This window comes from Mirounga leonina, unplaced genomic scaffold (assembly GCF_011800145.1).
Source record: "Mirounga leonina isolate KUSES-001 unplaced genomic scaffold, KU_Mleo_1.0 Mir_204, whole genome shotgun sequence".
Classification (NCBI taxonomy): Eukaryota; Metazoa; Chordata; class Mammalia; order Carnivora; family Phocidae; genus Mirounga; species Mirounga leonina.
Window position 1 is genome coordinate 15,515,847 of NW_023270513.1, and position 21,150 is coordinate 15,536,996.

Genomic DNA, 21,150 nt, shown 5'->3' on the forward strand with positions numbered 1-21,150 from the left:
AAAACAAGTAAATCAAAATCTCTAAATTGCCCATTATCACCACATGGCTTACTCTTCTGTTCCCTGTTGGAAAAGAACATGTTAATTATTTGAATTATACTGACATTAAAGAATTAATTTTATTTGGACTTGCATCTTCTCAGTGAAAGGCAGTGTAATTTATTAACATATATTAAAGTTAGATTAAATTAATCTTCTCAATTCAATATGTTTTTAGGTATTTCTTCTTATATTCCCTCCAGTTATTATTTGGACTGAATATCTAGTCAATCTGACATGGGAAAGAGTAGCTAAGGGTCAAATGTAGAAAATTCATAGACTTCAAAAACATTTGAAATCCTAAACACAATTACTATGAACAGTGTCCTAAATAACACCTATTCTATTGGCTTCATATAACTTGGTACCAAACTTTTCAAAAATGTTGACCACCTTGTCTTCCATCTCCAAACACTAACTGGAGGCTAATAACTTACATTGCATTCCATACTACCTTTGATATTGCATGTGGGACCAAAGGTGTCCTATAAATGCATTTATTCCTAAGTATATATATGATAAATAGACTTCATATTTGACCACTAATACTTCCTTTTCAACTTGTCCTCTGAATGCAGACCCTAAAAATCATGTATGCTGAGGCAAATGGAAGATTTGCAAATATTGCAAAGTAAGCAAAGATGAGTTTTCATAACCATGTCTGTGATATGGTAAGTCATTTATAAAATACAGATAAATTGGGGTGCCTGGGTGGTACAGTCAGTTAAGTGTCTAACTCTTGGTTTCAGCTCAGGTCATGATCTCAGGGTCATGAGATCAAGCCCCATGTTGGGCTCCACACTCGGGGCAGAGTCTGCTTGAGATTCTCTCTCCTTCTCCTTCTTACCCTCCCACTCATGCTCACTCTCTCTCTAAAATAAATAAATCTTTAAAAAATACAGATAAATAGAAAATGCCATATTAAAAGTACAGAATAGTATCTTCATGTTTTCATTAAGATATATATATATTTCACATTTTTGAAATTCTTGATGAATACACCACAATGTTATCTTGTCCATGTACCCTTTGAAGTTGGTTTCTTAGGGAAGTAATGATTGCCTCCTAAAGAGAGTAAAGCCTCCTATATAAAGGCATAAGTAGATAACCTGGTAAACTCAATATCATCACATAATGTGTTTATATGTCATAAATTACTAACTTGTGTATATTCAATATAAACCCTTCAAATGTTAACACATAGCAGTGCTTTCTATTTCCCAACATTTTCTCTGTTCCAACCACAGTGGATTTCACTGTCCTGGGCACACATCATGTTATTCCTGTCTCTATTCTTTACTCACATTTTTCACTCCTTGGGATACACTCTCTCCTTCTTGTTGTGTATCCAAATCTTACCCACACTTTGAACACCATCTCAAGATTTAATACCACCATGAAAACTGAAAGTACACCAGCCGACAAGCTAATTCAACGTAGCTCTCTGTGCTCCATTATATTAAATTGTTTTCATATTATTTTACATGTGTAAATCTTGTTCTCTCAGAATCCTCTCCCTACGCTGAAGAAATAAACTTTAGAGTAAAGAATGAGTAGCACCTGTGTGGCTCAGTCAGTTAAGCATCTGACTCTTGGTTTTGGCTCAAGTCATGATCTCAGGGTCATGAGATGGAGCCCCCTCATCGGGCTCCATGCTCAGTACAGAGTCTGCTTAAGATTCTTTCCCTCTCCCTCTTCCCCTCCCCCAATCTCGCTCTCTAAAATAAATAAATAAATAAATAAATAAATAAATAAATAAATGAATAATAAAATTTTTTAAAAATAATGAGTTATATATTTTTTAGTCTCCAAAACATTTATTTAGGGAATTAAAAATGCATAAAATTAAATGAAATAACTTTCAGGAACAATATTTCATTCCATTTAGGCCATGAAATTTTTAAGAAAAAAGTTGTTTGGAAATTTGTCACATCATTTGAGGGTGAATTAATAGCAGAATGTCAAGTTTGCTAAACCAAAATTTTAAGGGAATGAAAAACTTCAAAATATACAACATTCACAATAAACATATTCAGCCCAAACATAATGAGGTATATAGAGAATATGAAGAAAATAAAGGGTTAGAGTGACTGCCCAAACTTCTAAACAAGATTTTACAAGAATTCTTTAGGAAAGAATTCCTTTTAGATTTGTGTTAATGACACTAAAAATTGAGACAAAAATCTGGTTGAAATAATTGTTAGATTACATTTTTAGTAGTTGAACTCAGAAGGTATATGAAATTTGCAAAAACTGTGAATCCCAAGCAAAAATTCTTTTTAGAAACATGTTTCTAAAAAACTTTTCCATGAATTATAATCTGCAGGGCACAAAACAGTAAGTGATATTATTAAACATGCCACTTCCGCATCTTGTACATCAGACATTTGGACAGAAATATTTTTAAGTATGACAGCAGAGTAAATTGATGAATTTAACGGTTTCTAATTTACTTGTGTACTTTGCTGGGTCTCACAGCAAACAATACAATGTATCTGATTGGAAAAATACTAGGACCAAAAGTCCTTTTTTTTTTTTTTTAAAGATTTTATTTATTTATTTGAGAGAGAGAGAAGGAGAGAGAACACATGAGAGGGGATAGGGTCAGAGGGCAAAGCAGACTCCCTGCCGAGCAGGGAGCCTGATGCGGGACTCGATCCAGGGACTCCAGGATCATGCCCTGAGCCAAAGGCAGTCGCTTAACCAACTGAGCCACCCAGGCGCCCCCAAAAAGTCCATTTTTAACAAGCGCTATAGAACTGTCGTTGACAAAGGAACAAACACAATAAAGGTCATGAGTAAGTCAGAAATTGCAAGCATGTTCTATTAGTTGTGTGCATAGAAAGTAAACATAGCTAAACATAATTCAGAGAATACCTGGCTCTAAGTGGGGATATAGTAGGCTGGCAGATCATCCTTCAGCCAAAGACAAATTTTATGGCATATAAGAGAGTTTAGAACTATTTTATCAGGATATTCAAGCAAAACATGATAGCACTCAAACATGTTAAAAAGGCTGACTGAACACATGAAAATAGTTTATTTGCAAAAAGCTGCTAAAGAAATCACCATGTATGCCAAGAGTGCAAGTATTTTTTACATGATACCTGCTGTAAAGATCCTATCGTTCTACTCCAGAAAAGATGTTAAATTATTGTGCATGTGATATAAGCTTAGATGCAGATGAAAATTCAGAAGTAATTTTGTTATCTGGAAAACCAAACACATTGCTCCACTGTCACATTTTAAACCCAAGGTTTAAAAGTGACAGATTTTTCTTAAGTGATAGTATAAAATAGAAAATAAAGAAAATATCAGAATGTTTTAGTTTGTGGGACTGTTTTTATAAATTATAACTACTGATCCAATCTTCAATCCAGAAACTGAAGAGGAGCGTGCTCTTTCAGTTACTATCAAAGAGAAAAGTTTAATAACTTACTGTAAGACCATCAGTGGTACCCTATCCTACAGCTAGGTAAAAACATGTTTTTCTTCATCAGTCTTACTTGAGAGAAAACATCTATTTAGTACTGCAAAATGTAGTATAGTAACCACAAAAGCAAGTTAGGCACGGACTGAAGTTATTGTTTCTATGTTATAATAATATTGAAGGTGTAATAATAATTTATGATTTTAAACAAATCAAGATTTATTCTTATTTCTTAGAAGTTAATTCTATGATGAGAATACTTATCTTAGATCTTGACTGAATAGTGATTTTAACAACTGCCATTAAGCAGTTAACCAAAATGTGTATTTGCTGCATTCTAAACTCCACAGGAAAGCTATATTGAGAAAGTTTGTTTTCCTAGTAGCCAAATATTTCCAATATGAAAAGAAATTAAAATCAAGTTACAAATAAATAGCAATTTTAATAACAAAGATGAACATTTATCACTTTTGAGACTGGCAATAATTTCTAAATCATAATAATCCATACAAGGAAATGGATAAGGTTATGATAAGATGGCCATTCTCATATGATGCCGATACTTTTTAAAAGGCAATTTAATGGTCCATACTGAGTATCTGTATCAAATGTTATAGAGTTTGGAACCAGTAATTTCTAGGAGTCTACTCTACACATACCTCAGAGTTGTAGACAAAAATGTACAAGATTATTATGTTTGCATTATTTACAGAAGCAAAAATAAATGAACAAAAGAACAATGGTTAAATCTATGATGAAATATTAAGTGCCTATAAAAAATTATGTTTTGAAAAGTGTGTGCATATGTTTATATATAAAGGTTAGAATGACTTCATTAATAAATTAATCACATTACCTTGGTGATGGAATTGTGTTGTTTTTCCTATAGTTTATTTTTTAAAATTTAATTTTATCTTATTATGTTATGTTAGTCACCATACATCATTAGTTTTTTTTTATTATGTTATGTTAATCACCATATGTTACATCATTAGTTTTTGATGTAGTGTTCCATGATTCACTATTTGCATATAACACCCAGTGCTCCATTCAGTACATGCCCTCTTTAATACCCATCACCAGGCTAACCCATCCCCCACCCCCCTCCCCTCTAGAACCCTCAGTTTTCATTAGTTTTTGATGTAGTGATCCACGATTCATTGTTTTAATATAACTCCCAGTGCTCCATGCAGTACGTGCCCTCCTTAATACCCATCACCGGGCTAACCCGTCCCCCTCCCCCTCCCCTCTAAAAACCTCAGTTTGTTTCTCAGAGTCTATAGTCTCTCATGATTCATCTCCCCCTCCGATTCCATCCCCCTTCATTTTCCCCTTCCTTCTCCTAGTGTCCTCCATGCTATTCCTTATGTTCCACAAATAAGTGAAACCATACGACAATTGAGTTTCTCTGCTTGACTTATTTCACTTAGCATAATCTCCTCCAGTCCCATCCATGTTGATGTAAAAGTTGGGTATTCAACCTTTCTGAGGGCTGAGTCATATTCCATTGTATATATGGACCACATCTTCTTTATCCATTCATCTGTTGAAGGGCATCTCGGCTCTTTCCACAGTTTGGCTATTGTGGACATTGCTGCTAGGAACATTGGGGTGCATAGGGCCCTTCTTGTCACTACATCTGTGTCTTTGGGGTAAATACCCAGGAGTGCAATTGCTGGGTCATAAGGTAGCTCTATTTTTAATTTTTTGAGGCACCTTCACACTGTTTTCCAAAGTGGCTGTACCAACTTGCATTCCTACCAACAGTGTGAGAGGGTTCCCCTTTCTCCACAACCTCTCCAACATTTGTTGATTCTTTCCCTGTCCACTTTTGCCATTCTAACTGGTGTAAGGTGGTATCTCAATGTGGTTTTGATTTGAATTTCCCTGATAGCTAATGATGATGAACATTTTTTCATGTGTCTGTTAGCCATTTGATGTCTTCTTTGGAGAAGTGTCTGTTCATGTCTTATGCCCATTCTTTGACTTGATTATTTGCTTTTTGGATGTTGAGTTTGAGAAGTTCTTTATTGATTTTGGAAATCAGCGCTTTGTCTGTAGTGTCATTTGCAAATATCTTCTCCCATTCTGTGGGTTGCCTCTTTGTTTTGTTGACTGTTTCCTTTGCTGTGCAGAAGCTTTTTATCTTGCTGAAGTCCCAAAAGTTCATTTTTGCTTTTGTTTCACTAGCCTTTGGTGATGTATCTTGAAAGAAGTGGCCAATGTCGAAGAGGTTACTGCCTACGTTCTCCTCTAGGATTTTAATGGATTCCTGTCTCACATTGAGGTCTTTCATCCATTTTGAGTTTATCTTTGTGTATGGTGTTAAAGAATGGTCAAGTTTCATTCTTCTGTATATAGCTGTCCAATTTTCCCAGCACCATTTATTGAAGAGACCGTCCTTTTTTCATTGCATATTTTTTCTGATTTGTCAAAGATTATTTGACCATAGAGTTGAGGGTCCATATCTGGGCCCTCTATTCTGTTCCACTGGTCTATAGTTTATGCTTATGTGTATAGTTCCAAATTTTTCACAAAGAACATGTATAGATATAACTCACTTCAATGAACGGAGAAATAAAGTGAGGATTGTGAACGACAGTAAGTCTATCTCCTGCTTTGTGTCCACTTCTATTCACAAAACTGTAAAGATGATGATAGGTGGAACTACTGGATTTCACATTAGAAGTTATTTACCACAAAGATACAAATGTAGGGATCCAAAGGGGTACGTGCACCCTGATGTTTATAGCAGCAATGTCCACAATAGCCAAACTCTGGAAAGAGCCAAGATGTCCAATGACAGACGAATGGATAAAGAAGATGTGGTATATATACACAATGGAATATTATGCAGCCATCAAAAGGAATGAAATCTTGCCATTTGCAACAACGTGGATGGAACTGGAGGGTGTTATGCTGAGCGAAATAAGTCAATCAGAGAAAGACATGTATCATTTGACCTCACTGATATGAGAAATTCTTAATCTCAGGAAATAAACTGAGGGTTCTTGGAGTGGGGGGTGGGGTGGGAGGGATGGGGTGACTGGGTGATAGACACTGGGGAGTGTATGTGCTATGGGGAGTGCTGTGAATTGTGCAAGACTGTTGAATCACAGATCTGTACCTCTGAAACAAATAATACATTATATGTTAAAAAAAAAAAAAGAAGAAGATAGCAGGAGGGGAAGATGAAGGGGGGGAAATCTGAGGGGGAGATGAACCATGAAAGACGATGGACTCTGAAAAACAAACTGAGGGTTCTAGAGGGGAGGGGGGTGAGAGGATGGGTTAGCCTGGTGATGGGTATTGAGGAGGGCACGTTCTGCATGGAGCACTGGGTGTTATACACAAACAATGAATCATGGAACACTACATCAAAAACTAATGATGCAATGTATGGTGATTAACATAACATAATTAAAAAATAAAATAAAATAAAATAAAATAAAATGTAAGCTTCCTCATTAAGACTCAATCTCAGCTTGCCAGCATTCACTACCTTTCTTTTCATTTCGGGATACTTTAAATATAAAGGTTCTGAGAACCAGGAGCCCAGAGTCAGAAACTGCAGCTCAGACAGTGAAGGCCCCTGAGCCCGTGGCCCACTAGCTTTCCAACAGCCTTTTATGAGCCTGAGGGGCAACCGTCGCTGGGCTCCTGTCACTCTGACTCATACTTTTTTATATATCCCATAGTATTTAGCACAATACTGGTTGAACACCCTTAGTTAGTTGCTCAGTAAATACTTGTTGATTGAAAGAAGTCATCTACCTACCTGGTTAGAGGTGATCCTAAATGCTAGCTGATTCTGGAAAGATTTTTTTTTACAGGTTTCTCAAAAAGCCAAAAAGAGCATAGATAGCACTTCCTTAAGAATGCCATTGTGATCCCTTACATTCTCTTCCTAAATGTAGGTTAAGTCTTATTGCAGCAACTAAACTGAATTCCTTGCAGAGTTAGAGACTGACATTTGAGTTTTACCTAGATTTCTAGATCTTGGCAGTCAGCTCCTTAGTGGTAGACCCCTCTCAGGAAATGAAGATCAAAATTAAGCAACTCTTTATTCAAAATAATCAAAAGAATACTTTTTTTTTTTCAAAAGGATACTTTTGATTTCAAGTTTTACACATGCATTTCTCCTGTATGAAGCATCTATATATTTACCAAACTGGGAGTGGCTTAAAAACATGGTTTCTGATATGATTTTAAAACTCAAGGTTAACTGGATATGGGGAAAATCTAGCTGTCATGTCAGTGTCATTCTATGATCTTAAGGTTGTTTCATTGCTGTAGCTGACCAGATAGATAACCCCTCCCTGCCTTACCTCTCTATGTGGGTCCCTTCCAAAACTGTAACTTTCCCAAGTAGAAGAGGGTATTTTGCTAGCCAATAAATTCAAGTGCTGAGCTCCCATTAGAATCTTCAAACAACTAATTTGATATGTTTAGTATTTTGCATATTTTTCTCTTAGCTTCTTATAATCCCCTGTGAAATATAATGCTGTGAAAATCATTTTTTCCTTCCAATGTGATTCAGTTGAGAGAGTAATTTCATGATTTCAAACTGTCTTAAAATATATCTTTCTTATTTTTGCACAAATATTCTTCTGTCATTGCACCGCACACTAGCAGACCTTTTAGGTACATAATACTTTGCCTACATGAATCTTGAGTGCCACTAGTAAAACTTCTGATCATGTGATTTCTATGTGGTGGATTTAGGCACCCAAATAAAGAATCACAGAGTCCAGGGTAAGTAATGATTTATATCAACATTTTATCTGTGTTTATAGCTATAAAGAGGTGCTAAAAGTTACCAAAGAAAAGTGATTTTATTTTGAGAAATAATAATAACTAATATTTATTCTTTACTATGTGCCAGACATTGTGCTATGAACTCTACATAAATATTAAATGAGGTAATGCTTTCTTAAAACCACTACATAATATTGCCTCCTCAGATGACCTTTATATTTGTCTTTGCAGCTACTTTGGAATTATACTCTCCCTAACTGCATTATTTTGGAGTTTAGTTAGGCTAGGACTTGAAACAGTAAGAATTTGATTTTATTAGTTTGAAACTATGCAAAATATGTCTGAATTTTGGTAATAAATTTTAATCAGCTAGAGAAAAGGTAAGAGTATTAGACTTGAAGAAGGGGTTTTTTTGGCAAAAGAGATGTCAAGATGGAAACACAGGAAGCAAAATATCACTCCTTTGTGTGTATATTTCTTCTCAGTTTTGTACAGTCTACAGTTTACATTAATATTTGAGTAATACTCAGGGAGCCTGGGTGGCTCAGTTGGTTAAGCGACTGCCTTTGGCTCAGGTCATGGTCCTGGAGTCCCTGGATGGAGTCCCACATCAGGCTCCCTGCTCGGCAGGGAGTCTGCTTCTCCCTCTGACCCTCCCCCCTCTCATGTGCTCTCTCTCATTCTCTCTCTCTCAAATAAATAAATAAAATCTTTAAAAAAAATATTTGAGTAATACTCAGTAAAAACCAAAACCCCAGTTGGGTTCAAAATTTGGAGGGAGAGGACCGACAGAAGTCAGATTCTCATATACTGTTAAGTCTTTTACAGGACTATGCTTAACAATAAGTTGAAATTTCCTAACCATAAACTGTGATGTGCTAGTTAGAAATATTTTATATTACTAAATCGCAGGTCCTTGGATCTCCTTAGCGTTATTGGAACTGTTTTAATGTATGTTGTGACATATCTTTTAGACTTGGCTCAAATCTATGTTCTCATTGCTTTGAAAAGGCCAAGATAAGGGACCTCCCAAGAAAACATGAATATTCTGGGTCAGAATAATGGTAGTTCTAGTGACAAATATTGAATTGATAGGATACTTGAGATATAAGTATACCCATAACTACTCATCTGCCTGATGAATGAGAGCTGTCTTAAATGTCAATCTTAGATAATAGCTTTAGTTTTTCACATATAAATAGGGCAGGAATACAAGCTATGCTGAAGAATAGTTGTTCCCAGGTACACAACATGTGATATTGCCCCCCCCAAAATCGCAAAAATCATTAAAGATTCTTTAGCATGCATCAATCAAGTACCTTCAATCAGATCATTATTTGACTATAATAATGGTAGACAGTCCAACTTCTTGTGTCTGATTTCAGGTAAAAAAAACCAAAAAACAAAAAACCTTTGATTAGAATTTCTGCACAAACCCAAGGCAAGGCAACAATAGTTAGGAGTGAAACCAGAGGCAAATTAGTGTTCATTTTTCAGAAAATCTGTAGAAAGAAAGTACTTTATAAAGGGAAACAATGGGCCTCACCTTACTCCTACCTTGGAAGTTTTTGTCCCGGTTCCAGTTTGGGGTTTTGATGATATTCCGGGAGTGGAATTTTCTTGCTAGCATCTACATTATATAAATTTTGATAATTCAAAAATGATACTTTTGACCATATTTACAAAGTTCAGTGGTAATGATTATAGAGCCCCTGCAGATAGTAGACATATAATGGATTTCAGCTGAGCTATCTATATTTTCTTGCCTGGTGCCTCTCAAGCTTAATGACACACATTTGTGAGAATGCTGCTCAGAAGTAGGGATAGTTTGTGATCAAGGCATAAATCACAATGCAGTAGTACAGGGTATTGGCTTAATTAAATTTATTTCCAATGGGTAACTGGCTTAAGTGTGTACATTTTTCACCTAAATAATAGAAGGGTTGCTTAGCAGATTATAAAGTGCTTTAAATGTCATGTTATATAAAAGTGGTTATACATAAATGTCTAACCCTCCAAAAGGTCATGAACACCTTAAGTAACAATGTCTGCTGTGTTTAGACCTTACTGAGTAGCAACATTTTGCTACATGATAATGGAAAACATCAATATGAATAAAAGGTTGCAATGTATAGATTATTATCCTGCAAAGCTCATAATGATATAGTGGCATTTATAGATAAATAATGTTACTGCTTCATTAATTTTGCTTTGACTTGGGACATTTAATAGCTGTCAGACTAATTGAAGCCATAGTTAATCCTGGTGAAATTAAATGTATTTTAGGTACATCATTTGGCTAATAAGGTAAAAAACATAATTGGTCTCTTCCTATGTTGGACCACAAGAAGAAATCCTAGAAGGATAAAAAGTGTCAGAATTTTAGGTTCTGAAAATACTCCTATTTAATCTCCACAGATATTTTAGTAAGGAAATTTGCATTATACAGTACCTGATACGTAGAGTTTTCAATAAATGTTAACACTGAATTGAATGTATTATACAACAATCACGATTCTAAATGAAGACTTTACTCATAACAACAGTTCTGTACTTGAAATAAAAGCCTAATAAAATTTTCTGTGTGAGTAAACCTAGGCAGCAAAATGTTGCAATGAGAAAGAATGGAAATTGAAGCCAAAAGTAGAGCTCCCACTTCAAAGTTGGAGGTTAAGTATATTGCTTACCTCAACTTCAACTGTAAAATATAGGTAATTTAGTACCTACTTTATCGAATTACTGGAGATATCACATTTTTTTGGCAAATTGTCAAACCATCATACAAATTAATGGTTTCATTTAACTTAAGGCAAATGGACAATTGGCTATTGGAATAGTGATAGAAGTAGAAGACACTTGTAAATTTTCTACAAAACTCTCAGCTGCCTGAGAGTAGAGACACTGTCTTTATATCTTTCTTTAATTCCACCATCTAGCATAGTACCTGAATATAGTAGATGCTACGTAAACCTTTGTTGCAAGTAAATAGTAAGAAAGTTGTTTGTAATAAAGGATGTAATTGGGGTTAAATATTAAGGATGATAGATGGAAAAGCAGTAGCTGGAAGAGGTGCTTTAATAAAGCACACTGAACATGGACTTTAGTGAAACCTAATCAAGGTTGTCCTTGCTCCTTTTTGGTGTGTGTGTGTACATTTTGACATTATGTTATAAAATAAGATGATTTTTTCACTTCTAACCAAGTGAAAAAAAAGTAGGTGGTTTGGATTATCATTTTATAATGAATACAGGTGATTGAATTTATAACATTTTGTGAAAGCTTACATTATTCTTTCTGACTAGAAAATAAAGTGTTTAATATTTTCCTATAATACAAGTGACTATCAAGAATTCATGAAGCTTTTTCTCACAGACAATGGAAACTTTGTCACTAATCAGGTTTCCACGCCCCTCTTTTTTTCCCTATTGTTTCAAGGAAGCTCAGAGTGATGTTTTTAGCCCAGCTTTACTAATAACATGGAACTCTGCGGCCTGCATGTCTCTGTACTCTCTTTGCCTTCTGGTTGTATTGCTCCATTATATTTACACTGTCCCTGACATCTTTTTCTATTATATTACCTCTTATTTGTTCTCTTAAGCTACTTGAAATTCTTTTTTTCCCTTTTTGTAATGAAGTAGGATATATACCAAAGAAATTAATTTTAAATGAATGTGTATTTTTTAATACATAACTTCTCAGTAACATCTTTGTTGCTGTCTTTTACTCCTTTCCATTTCTCTGTCATTTCTATATCCTGACATTCTTTAGTATATAATTTATTCAAGAAATGGAACCACATCTTTATGTAAGGTAAGCCATTGGAGGAACTTACTACACATATGCAGTAACTCTTTTAATTAATTTATCTTATATTCTAACTTTTCTTTCTTAAACCAAAGGCTAAAATCTATACCCCCAAGCCACATGCAGGACTTAAAAGATCTCAGTGGCATTATTCTTTTCATTCATTCAGTACACATTTATTGAAAATTTACTAAGCACTGTCCTAAGTTACACTTCTAAGTGCTACTGGAAAATATACATAAGATACTATCTTCTCTTTCAAGGGCTTTATGGTCTTTTAGAAGAGCTAAGATATGTACCTAAACAACTTTAATGTAGGGAATAGATTGACCAATTAGTAAGGGCTATAAAGAGAGTCACAGATCAAATACTAAGGGAGATATAAGAAGGAGACCTAACTTTCAGCTATATGATGAAGGTTATACATAGGAAGAATCTTCAGACTATGACAACTGATTAGGTTTGGAGTGGCAAAGGAGAGGGAAAGTAAAAATAACGTTAAATTCTAACCCTTGTGATTAGGGTAGTGGAAATATTAATATGAATAGGGGACATAGAATGAAAAACTCTTATGGAGTCAGTTGGAGGTGACTGTGGAACAGCCAAGTAGAAATGTCAACTAGTCCATTAAAATGATGAATTAGAGCTCAGGAAGAAAGTTTTGGGAATTGTCCATGTAAAGATAATCATGTGCAGGTGTCCATATAAATGTTGCAGAAGTCAAGATTTTATATCATATAGTCAAGGGAGAGGGGGTAGAGAAAGGAGAAGGAAACCATGGATGGGTCCTTGGGGAAGATCACCTGATGAAAGAATGAAGAGGAGCCTAAGAACAAGCATTAGAAGCAGCAATACAGTATAATGGGAGGAAAAAATATTAAGAATAGAACAGATCAACAATGTCACATGTTGTATAACTGGAATAAGATAAGAACAAAAAAAGGAAATGGAATTTGCAACATGGAGGTCAATAAAAGCAATTTTAGGAGCATGTTGAAACTAGAATCTGCTTTTCAAAGTGTTAAGGAATGTGTGGGTACTGAGAAAATGGCCATAGTGAGCATGCTTTCCTCCTTCAGGAATTTTGCAGGTTGAAGGGAATGAAAATATAAGTCAGCAGAATAGTAGGGTTACTAAGGGAGTCACTTTAAAAACAAGGTTAAATTCTTAATTCTTGAAAATCAAAAGAATCAGAAGTTTGCTGAAAATGCAGAGAAAATTTTCAGTGAAGTGGGGCATTGAAGGAGTTTTCATAGTGAACTCAAATTGTGGTCCCTGGACCAATACTATTAGGATAATCAGGGAACTTGGAAATGCAAATAATCCAGACCTAGCAATCGCTATTTAAACAAGCCCTCTAACTGATTCTGGTGCACAATAAAATTTGAGTTCCACTGGCCATTCTCAGTAGAAGGTAAAACCACCCGCAGAGAGGGAGAAAACATCAGTGGAACCCAGAATATGAGGAGGGAAGGAAAGATAAGGATTAGATATTGATGACTGTGGTAGTAAGTCAATTCGAATGAATTAAAAGGAATGTCTAGCAACAGAGGGGGTCCAGCAAGATAGAGACAATCTGTTCTAGACTAAATTGGCCTAGCTTGTGGGACTTTCTCTAGCTCATAAAGAAGTCAAAATCTAGGGGCAGAGAAAGTGAATGGTAGCCTACCCAAAGTAAGGGATCAGCAAAATGACGACAGTAATCAGAGAAGACAACACAAATTTTAAGGGTTTCTAGCAAAAGCATTGTTAAATTGGATAACAGTGGAGTCCAGCCTGGCTTGGAACTGAAGGCTGGAGAGCTTGATGAGGGTGAAGTTCAGTAGGAATGAGGGAGTAGGAGATGAAGTAAGAAAGTCATGATAAGAAAAACAGACATTAAACAGTTTCAAGTGATGAGGTTCAAGGAGTAGCCAAAGTCTGTGAGGGCTGAAGATGTAGTGGAAATGAAGGAATTGAGGGTGATAAAGAACCATGAGGATAGAGTGTGGGGAATATCACTGATATGAGTGATGACGTTCTCTTAGATGATTCCAGGGCAGGAGTCAGCGGGAAGTGGAGAGAAGATTGTAAACCTACCAATGAAACAGTCAAAATACGGAGAGAGTAACTAGGTCAATAGATAGTGACAATTCAAGCCAAAACATGCTATATGTGGTTTGCAGGGTTTTAGAGAGAGGAGATGGTTGATCAAAAAAACAGCAACAGGGCGGAGGAGTAGGAGACCTGGATTTCGTCTCCTCTCAGGAATTCAGCTGGATAGGGATCAAACCATTCTGAACACCTACAAACTCAACAGGAGATCGAAGAAAAGAAGAGCAACAACTCTCTCATCAGAAAAGCGACCACTTTCTGGAAGGTAGGACGTGCGGAGAAGGGAATCCGAGGCGATATTCGGGAGGATAGACGGCGGGGGAGGGGCCTCCGTCGGCCGCTTCTGGCAAGTGACAGAGCCGCGGAGCACAAAACCGGAACTTTTAAAAGTCTGCTCCGCCGAGGGACGTCACTCGGGTGGCTAAGCGGGGGGTGGAACCCTCCGGGACAGTGTGGTCTCAGGACCCTCGGGGTCACAGAAAGACCGGGGGTGCCTGAGGGCGGCAGAGCTCCCAGGTATCCGAGCGGGGAAGCCGGCTGCAGAGGCGGAGCCCAGGCGCGGGCTCTCAGCTCGGGGTTGCCATAAACCGTGATCCGCGGCAGTCGGGCCCCTGCTCCTCCAGCAGGGACCCAACAAGCGGCAGATCCGGGGAGACTCACCTTCCTCCCCCGGGAGGAGCCGCGCGGGAGGGCACCGCAGGGATCTGCTGGGTTTGGAGACTCCAGACCGGGTCCAGTGCCAGAGATAGAAACGCGCGGTCACAGGCCGGTTGAGCACGGAGTGCGGCCGGAGACCGGGGACGGGAGTGACTGGCGGCTTTTCTCTGGGGGCTCACTGAGAAGCGGGGCCCGAGTTCTCGGCTCCTCCGGGGCGGAGATTGGGAGGCCGCCATTTTCACTCTCCGCCTCCAAAGCTGTACGGAAACCTCGCAGGGAACAAAAGCCCCGGAGAGCAAACCCGAGCAGATTACTTAGCCGGGAGGGGGCAAGGGCGGGGCAATTCCGCCTCCAGCAGAGACATTTGGAAACCACGGCAACAGGCCCCTCCCCAGAAGATCAGTGAGAACAGCCAGCCAAGACCAAGTTTACCGATCAATGAGAACAGCAGAACTCCAGCGCTAAGGGACTACTGCACATAGAATTCACGGCTTTTTTACCATGATTCCTTAGTCTTTTAAAGTTTTTTTTTTTTTTTTAACTTTTTGTCTTTTTCTTTTTCCCTTTTTCAAACAACATCTTATCAATCCCCTTTTTTTAAAAAAAACATTTTTATTTTTCATTTTTAGAGTCATATTCTATCCCTTCATAGTAGTTACCCATATTTTTGGCTTATATATATAAGTTGTTCTCTCTTTAAAATTTTGAGATCGTTTCTTCTAACAGATTAAAATATACCCTAAATCTCTAGTATATGGTGTTCTCTATTCCCCTGCCTGATCACATCCTCTCCCTTTTTTTTTCTTTTTCTTTTTTCTTTTTTTAAATCCTCTTTCTTTTTTCAAACAACTTCTTATCAATTCCTTTTATAAAATTTTTTATAATTTCCATTTTTACAGTCATTTTCCATCCCTTCATCGTATCAACCCTTATTTTTGTACATATATAAGTTTTTCTTTCTTTAAAATTTTGGGAGACACTTTCTTCTAAAAGACCAAAACACACCCCAAATCTAGTGTGTGGCACTGATCTATATACCATATAGATCATATTTGATCACATTCTGGTTTTTCTTTTGTTGTTGTTGTTTTGTTTTGTTTGTTGTTGTTTTTATCTTTATCTTTTTCTTTTTTTTTCTTTTTCTTTTTTCTCTCTTTCCCCTTCTTATCCCACTGCTTCAGGTCTTTTCTGATTTGTTTAGAGTATATTTTCTGGGGACGTGGTTACTCTGCTAGCATTTTGTTCTCTCATTAATCTATTCTCCTCTGCACAAAATGACGAGACGAAAAAAATCACCTCAACAAAAAGAACAAGAGGCAGTACCGACTGCCAGGGACCTACTCAATACGGACATTAGTACGATGTCAGATCTAGAGTTCAGAATCATCACTTTAAAGATACTAGCTGGGCTTGAAAAAAATATGGAAGTTATTAGAGAAACGCTTTCTGGAGAAGTAAAAGAGCTAAAATCCAACCAAGTAGAAATCAAAAAGGCTATTAATGAGGTGCAATCAAAAATGGGGGCGCTAACTGCTAGAATAAATGAGGCAGAAGAGAGAATCAGTAATATAGAAGATGAAATGCTGGAAAATAAAGAAGCTGAGAAAAAGAGAGATAAACAACTACTGGATCATGAGGGCAGAATTCGAGAGATAAGTGATACCATAAGACGAAACAACATTAGAATAATTGGGATCCCAGAAGAAGAAGAAAGAGAGAGGGGGGCAGAAGGTATAATGGAGCAAATTATAGCAGAGAACTTCCCTAATTTGGGGAAAGAAACAGGCATGAAAATCCAGGAAGCACAGAGAACCCCTCTCAAAATCAATAAAAATAGGTCAACACCCCGACATCTAATAGTAAAACTTACGAGTCTCATAGACAAAGAGAAAATCCTGAAAGCAGCTCGGGAGAAGAGATATGTAACCTACAATGGTAGAAACATTAGATTGGCAACAGACCTATCCACAGAGACCTGGCAGGCCAGAAAGGACTGGCAGGATATATTCAGAGCACTAAATGAGAAAAATATGCAGCCAAGAATACTCTATCCAGCTAGGCTGTCATTGAAAATTGAAGGAGAGATAAAAAGCTTCCAGGACAAACAAAAACTAAAGGAATTTGCAAACACAAAACCAGCCCTACAAGAAATATTGAAAGGGGTCCTCTAAGCAAAGAGAGACCCTAAAAGCAACATAGACCAGAAAGGAACACAGACAATATATGGTAACAGTCACCTTACAGGCAATACAATGGCACTAAATTCCTATCTTTCAATAGTTACCTTGAATGTAAATGGGCTAAATGCCCCAATCAAAAGACACAGGCTAACAGACTGGATTAAAAAACAAGATCCATCGATATGCTGTCTGCAAGAGACTCATTTTAGACCCAAAGACACCCCCAGATTGAAAGTGAGGGGGTGGAAAACCATTTACCATGCTAATGGACACCAAAAGAAAGCTGGGGTGGCAATCCTTATATCAGACAAATTAGATTTTAAACCAAAGACTGTAATAAGAGATGAGGAAGGACACTATATCATACTTAAAGGATCTATCCAACAAGAAGATCTAACAATTGTAAATATCTATGCCCCTAACATGGGAGCAGCCAATTATATAAGGCAATTAATAACAAAAGCAAAGAAACACATCAACAACAATACAATAATAGTGGGGGACTTTAACATCCCCCTCACTGAAATGGACAGATCATCTAAGCAAAAGATCAACAAGGAAATAAAGACTTTAAATGACACACTGGACCAAATGGACTTCACAGACATATTCAGAACATTCCACCCCAAAGCAATGGAATACACATTCTTCTCTACTGCCCATGGAACATTCTCCAGAATCGACCACATCCTAGGTCATAAATCAGGTCTCAACCGGTACCAAAAGATTGGGATCATTCCCTGCCTATTTTCAGACCACAATGCTTTGAAACTAGAACTCAATCCCAAGAGGAAAGTCGGAAAGAACTCAAATACATGGAGGCTAAAGAACATCCTACTGAAGAATGAATGGGTCAACCAGGAAATTAAAGAAGAATTAAAAAAATACATGGAAACCAATGAAAATGAAAACACAACTGTTCAAAATCTTTGGGATGCAGCAAAGGCAGTCCTAAGAGGAAAGTATATAGCAATACAAGCCTTTCTCAAGAAACAAGAAAGGTCTCAAGTACACAACCTAACCCTACACCTAAAGGAGCTGGAGAAAGAACAGCAAATAAAGCCTAAACCCAGCAGGAGAAGAGAAATCATAAAGATCAGAGCAGAAATCAATGAAATAGAAACTAAAAGAACAGTAGAACAGATCAACGAAACTAGGAGCTGGTTCTTTGAAAGAATTAACAAGATTGATAAACCCCTGGCCAGACTTATCAAAAAGAGAAGAGAAATGACCCAAATCAACAAAATCATGAATGAAAGAGGAGAGATCACAACCAACACCAAAGAAATACAAACAATTATAAGAACATATTATGAGCAACTCTATGCCAGCAAATTAGATAACCTGGAAGAGATGGATGCATTCCTAGAGATGTATCAACTACCAAAACTGAACCAGGATGAAATAGAAAACCTGAACAGACCTATAACCACTAAGGAAATTGAAGCAGTCATCAAAAATCTCCCAAAAAACAAAAGCCCAGGGCCAGATGGCTTCCCAGGGGAATTCTACCAAACATTTCAAGAAGAATTAATACCTATTCTTCTGAAACTGTTCCAAAAAATCGAAATGGAAGGAAAACTTCCAAACTCATTTTATGAGGCCAGCATTACCTTGATCCCAAAACCAGACAAAGACCCCATCAAAAAGGAGAATTACAGACCAATATCCCTGATGAACATGGATGCAAAAATTCTCACCAAAATACTAGCCAATAGGATCCAACAGTACATTAAAAGGATTATTCACCACGACCAAGTGGGATTTATCCCTGGGCTGCAAGGTTGGTTCAACATCCGCAAATCAATCAATGTGATACAATACATTAACAAAAGAAAGAACAAGAATCATATGATCCTCTCAATAGATGCAGAAAAAGCTTTTGACAAAGTACAGCATCCTTTCTTGATCAAAACTCTTCAGAGTATAGGCATAGAGGGTACATACCTCAATATCATAAAAGCCATCTATGAAAAACCTACAGCGAATATCATACTCAATGGGGAAAAACTGAGAGCTTTCCCCCTAAGGTCAGGAACGCGGCAGGGATGTCCACTATCACCACTGCTATTCAACATAGTATTGGAAGTCCTAGCCACAGCAATCAGACAACAAAAAGAAATCAAAGGCATCCAAATTGGCAAAGAAGAAGTCAAACTCTCACTCTTTGCAGATGATATGATACTTTATGTGGAAAACCCAAAAGACTCCACCCCAAAACTGCTAGAACTCATACAGGAATTCAGTAAAGTGGCAGGATATAAAATCAATGCACAGAAGTCAGTGGCATTCCTATACACCAACAACAAGACAGAAGAAAGAGAAATTAAGGAGTCGATCCCATTTACAATTGCACCCAAAACCATAAGATACCTAGGAATAAATCTAACCAAAGAGACAAAGGATCTGTACTCAGAAAACTATAAAATACTCATGAAAGAAATTGAGGAAGACACAAAGAAATGGAAAAACGTCCCATGCTCATGGATTGGAAGAACAAATATTGTGAAGATGTCAATGCTACCTAGAGCAATCTACACATTCAATGCAATCCCCATCAAAATACCATCCACTTTTTTCAAAGAAATGGAACAAATAATCCTAAAATTTGTATGGAACCAGAAAAGACCCCGCATAGCCAGAGGAATATTGAAAAAGAAAAGCAAAGCCGGTGGCATCACAATTCCGGACTTCAAGCTCTATTACAAAGCTGTCATCATCAAGACAGCATGGTACTGGCACAAAAACAGACACATAGATCAATGGAACAGAATAGAGAGCCCAGAAATGGACCCTCAACTCTATGGTCAACTTATCTTCGACAAAGCAGGAAAGAATGTCCAATGGAACAAAGACAGTCTCTTCAACAAATGGTGTTGGGAAAATTGGATAGACACATGCAGAAGAATGAAACTGGACCACTTCCTTACACCACACACAAAAATAGACTCCAAATGGTTGAAAGACCTCAATGTGAGACAGGAGTCCATCAAAATCCTAAAGGAGAACACAGGCAACAACCTCTTTGACCTCAGCCGAAGCAACTTCTTCCTAGAAACATCGCCAAAGGCAAGGGAAGCAAGGGCAAAAATGAACTATTGGGACTTCATCAAGATAACAAGCTTTTGCAAAGCAAAGGAAACAGTCAACAAAACCAAAAGACAACTGACAGAATGGGAGAAGATATTTGCAAATGACATATCAGATAAAGGGCTAGTATCCAAAATCTATAAAGAACTCATCAAACTCAACACCCAAAGAACAAAGAATCCAATTAAGAAATGGGCAGAAGACATGAACAGACATTTTTCCAAAGAAGACATCCAAATGGCCAACAGACACATGAAAAAGTGCTCAATATCGCTCGGCATCAGGGAAATCCAAATCAAAACCTCAATGAGATACCACCTCACACCAGTCAGAATGGCTAAAATTAACAAGTCAGGAAACGACAGATGTTGGCGGGGATGCGGAGAAAGGGGAACCCTCCTACACTGTTGGTGGGAATGCAAACTGGTGCAGCCACTCTGGAAAACTGTATGGAGGTTCCTCAAAAAGTTGAAAATAGAGCTACCATATGATCCAGCAATTGCACTACTGGGTATTTACCCCAAAGATACAAAAGTAGGGATCCGAAGGGGTACGTGCACCCCGATGTTTATAGCAGCAATGTCCACAATAGCCAATCTGTGGAAAGAGCCAAGATGTCCATCGACAGATGAATGGATAAAGAAGAAGTGGTATATATATACAATGGAATATTATGCAGCCATCAAAAGGAATGAGATCTTGCCATTTGCAACGACGTGGATGGAACTGGAGGGTATTATGTTGAGTGAAATAAGTCAAACAGAGAAAGACATGTATCATATGATCTCACTGATATGAGGAATTCTTAATCGCAGGAAACAAACTGAGTGTTGTTGGAGTGGGGGGTGGGATGGGAGGGATGGGGGGACTGGGTGATAGACAATGGGGAGTGTATGTGCTCTGGTAAGCGCTGTGAATTGTGCAAGACTGTTGAATCTCAGATCTGTACCTCTGAAACAAATAATGCAATATATGTTAAGAAAAAAAAAAAAAGAAGAAGAAGAAGAAGGTAGCGGGAGGGGAAGAATGAAGTGGGGGAAATCGGAGGGGTAGACGAACCATGAGAGATGATGGACTCTGAAAAACAAACAGGGTTCT

General features: G+C 37.4%; 1 protein-coding gene across 1 annotated transcript in view; it reads right to left on the minus strand.

Annotated features, from left to right (window-relative positions):
• POF1B (POF1B actin binding protein) overlaps positions 1-21,150 on the minus strand; it is a 106,452-nt gene that overhangs the window by 45,580 nt on the left and 39,722 nt on the right. The gene's annotated exons all lie outside the window — the stretch shown is intronic.